Raw genomic sequence first — 3,695 nt, forward strand, 5'->3', positions numbered from 1 at the left:
TGGAGGGGACAAAAAGGAGGGATTTTCTTCGAAGGGTAAGAAGAAACTTGTTGAGTCCGATGAAGAACGCGAGGAATCAGATTCGAAAGAAGAGGCCAAGGTTGTTAAATCTGCTTCACATACAGGGGGTAATAATTATTACCAAAACTTAAAGATTGATTTCAAAGTGGAGATTCTTGTCTATGATGGGAGTGTCAATGTGGAGAAGCTCGATGATTGGATTGAGCGTATGGAGATGTACTTCACTCTCTACGGATATTCATCCAAGGAGAAGATCGTGTTCGTGACGTTGAAGCTTTCGGGGCACGCGTTGACGTGGTGGAAGTCCTATTGCAAGTAGGAAAAGAAGCCGACGTTGTGGAACAAATTCAAGGAGCTACTGAGGAAGCAGTTCTATCCTTTGGGGTTCCTCGAAGAGCGTTGGTACAAGTGGTACGGCTTGCGCCAAAGATTCAATCAGACCGTTCAAGAGTATACGACGGAGTTTCAGCAGCAGGCGATGGTTCTAAACATCGCAACGGATGAATACTCTATTTTCATGAAATACATGGCGGGTTTGAATGATTATATTCGGAAGGAAATGAAGCTGTTCACGGTTGAGACGATTGCAGAGGCGAGCATGAAGGCAATTGCCATTGAGGGCAAACAGAAGAAGGGCAACGAAACGAAGGGTGATTCCAAATAGTCAGGAGGCAAGTCTAGTGGCTCTCAACATAAGGAAGAGAAGAAGAATGGTGATTCGGGAAAGGCAGGATTGACATGCAATCACTGCAAGCAGACAGGGCACGTGGCTGATCGTTGCTGGGAGAAGTACCCTCATCTGAAGCCAAAAGGGTTGAAGAAGAAAGAGGAGAAGAAAGCATACGTGATAGCGCAGGGTCCGAAGGAGGTTCCCAGAATAACAGAGCCCAACAACAGCCTCAACCTTATGGTAGGGAAATAGGCCGCGAAAGAAGATGACGACCCAAGGGAGCAGCTCTTTGTTTTGAAGTTGCAGGTCAAGACCAGCTTGGTGGATGCCATTGTAGATACAGGGAGTTAGAAAAACCTGATATCTGAAGCATTAGTACAGAAGTTAGGATTGAAGATGGTGACATCCGAAGCCCTATCCATTAGGGTGGATTCAGAAGGAAGCGGGATTGAGTGTGGTGAACCAGTGTACGTTTAGATTTGCACTCCACGAGTCGTATATTGACGAGGTCACATGCAACATGGTTCCGCTGGATGTTTGCCAAGTTATTTTGGGTAATCCTTACTTGTGGGATAGACACGCGGTATATGATCGGCAAACCCAAAAGTATACGTTCACCAAGGATGGCGCGCAATTCATTTTTTGTTCGGCATTTCTTTTGCAGGAGATGAGTTTGGTGACGGTGACTTAGGCTAAGAGGTTGGTGAATGCGGGCAGGAGGTTCGTTTTATTGTTCATTCGACCATATGAAGAGCAGCTGAGTAGGATATGCTTGTCCACCTTGAGAAAGCTTCAGGAGGGGGATCTTGATAGTTTGAAGGCCAAGTATGCGGATTTGTTTTCGGAGATCACGGGACTACCACCACGGCGAGGTGTAGAGCATGAGATTATGTTGATCGGCTAGAGTTCCTTGCCAAACATAGGCCTATACTGCACATCAGTACAAGAGTCCGAGGAGATCAAAAAACAGGTTCAGGAGCTCTTTGAGACGGGAGTGATAGTGCCGAGTTGTTCACCTTATGGGTCGCCGGTGTTATTGGTGCCCAAAAAGGATGGAGGCTGGCACATGTGCATGGATTATCGGGCGCTCAACAAGATAACGATCAAGAACCGTTACCCACTACCACGGATTGATGATCTTATGGACCAGTTGGAGGGAGCGAGGTTCTTCACGAAGTTGGATCTGAAGTCTGGCTATCATCAGGTGAGGATTCGGGAGGAAGACACTGTTGGCCTTCTTGTTTTGATGATGTTTAATAAATAATTTACTTCTAATGTTGTTTGTCTAGTATTTATGTTTTTCGTATTTATTCTAGGCAAACAACGTGTTGCAGGATGGATGGAATTGCGCATTCACGATAATATCAAACGGAGGTTGGCGGAATAGTAGGTGAAGCTATGTACAATTCAAGTTGAAGATCCAAGTTCAAGATTCATCCGTGTTTGTCTAGTATTTATGTTTTTCGTATTTATTCTAGGCAAACAACGTGTTGCAGGATGGATGGAATTGCGCATTCACGATAATATCAAACGGAGGTTGGCGGAATAGTAGGTGAAGCTATGTACAATTCAAGTTGAAGATCCAAGTTCAAGATTCATCCGTATAGTTTACCAAGTTGAGCTACAATGGAGATCAAGATCAAGCTTGAGTAATTTAGTTTAGGTGTTATATTATGTGTGTTAAGTACGTTAAGCTCAATATCATATACACATACATTTTATTAGTTTCTTTGTATATGTAGTCATATAGTTCATATTAATCATATATATATCGATCATATATACTGAGTTATATCAACACAAGTTTTGGCTTTCATGTGTTATAAATATGAAGAATTGACATTATTGTCATATTTATTTTTGTGATTTGGGTTTAACCAGCTTGATATGAAACGAATATATTTTTCATATACATACTCATGATGTTTGCTTTTTTATTGTATTTGTGAAAATATTATTTTCTCTGGTTTAGTAAGACTTAAAAATAATCCATATACATCTTTTATTAAGTCTACATAATTGATTTTGTAATGTTTCAAAAGCATGGTTAAGGCTAAAATGTGCAGAAAAACTCATTGTGTTCAATTTTTATGTTTTGGCACTAATTTGGTGTAAAAATAATATAATATTTTCATTTGGGAAAGTTCTTTTTGCAAACCAGTCTTTGGGTAAGCATGTTTATTATCATATCTATAATGCATTTCGTAAAGTTTTACATTTTTCTGAATTTATTTTGATTATTTTTATAACAGCAGTGTTTAAAATTAGGCAAACTGTTTTCAACTTGAAATATTCATATAATTTTTATTAGTGTCACGGTCGACCGAGCCATGGGTCAACCGCATATGTGTCTTTTGCTGAGTGCGCTAAGAAACTTTCAAGGTCGTGTCAGCGTGCCGGTCGGTCGCGTGGAGCTTGAAATTCCACGGTCGATGGTCGGCGGTAGTCTCTGGAAGTTTTCTGAGTTCAAAGCTGGGCTCGCGGTCCGATCCGCGAGTGTTTTTCGCGCGTCGACCGCTGATAGTCTAAGCGGCTATTTTGTAGAGAATCTAATTTTTGATTTGTTGGGTTTTTTTGGTCTTTTTGCTTTAGGGTTTTTTACTATTGTTTTGCTGCTTCCTAATACTAAACCTCCTCAAAACCCCTTCTATCTCAGTAACCCAATGAAATAGTTTTAAAAGAAGTTTAAAAAATAAGTGTTAACAAAGGTTTTAGTTGGGTTAAAGTTTTGTTTGGTTTTATGAAGATTGGTTACAAGTGGGGAACTGATCTATGCTTGACATCTGTTTGAGCTCTCATGTTTAATCCGCGCCCTCTCCACTGCTGTTGTTTCAGAAGATTTTCTAAACTCTGTTTCTAGCTATTTACATGTTTTGATTCATAATTTCTTATATGGCAGAATTATATTGGTTGTGAGTGTTTTGGATTTGTTTGCTGCTGTTGCTTACACACACCACAACCATTGAGGCTTATTGTATTTATATTCATGAGTATAAATTGGGTT

Source organism: Asparagus officinalis, chromosome 1, assembly GCF_001876935.1.
Source record: "Asparagus officinalis chromosome 1, Aspof.V1, whole genome shotgun sequence".
In the NCBI taxonomy this organism is placed as follows: Eukaryota; Viridiplantae; Streptophyta; class Magnoliopsida; order Asparagales; family Asparagaceae; genus Asparagus; species Asparagus officinalis.